Genomic DNA, 297 nt, shown 5'->3' on the forward strand with positions numbered 1-297 from the left:
TACATGCCCAGATCAAATAGTCATTGGAGTAGACTGTTTCCGGAAAGGTGCATGAACTTGGACCTGACAGCTCCCTTCCCCCAGGGGTAATTCCTGGAGTGCTGATAGCTGAGAGCCATTGGCCAGGAGCATTCCCAGCTACTGGAGGAACAAGTCCATTCCAGAAGGAGGACCTGGGCAACACATCACAGCCTCCACTGCACAGGTACAGAAAGACATACAGACTCACTAATAATCAGAAAAACACAACTTTAAACCATTAGCTACCTCTTATAGGCATCAGATTGTCAGAGATAT

The sequence above is a fragment of the Galeopterus variegatus genome, unplaced genomic scaffold (genome assembly GCF_000696425.1).
Source record: "Galeopterus variegatus unplaced genomic scaffold, G_variegatus-3.0.2 Scaffold12220, whole genome shotgun sequence".
Classification (NCBI taxonomy): domain Eukaryota; kingdom Metazoa; phylum Chordata; class Mammalia; order Dermoptera; family Cynocephalidae; genus Galeopterus; species Galeopterus variegatus.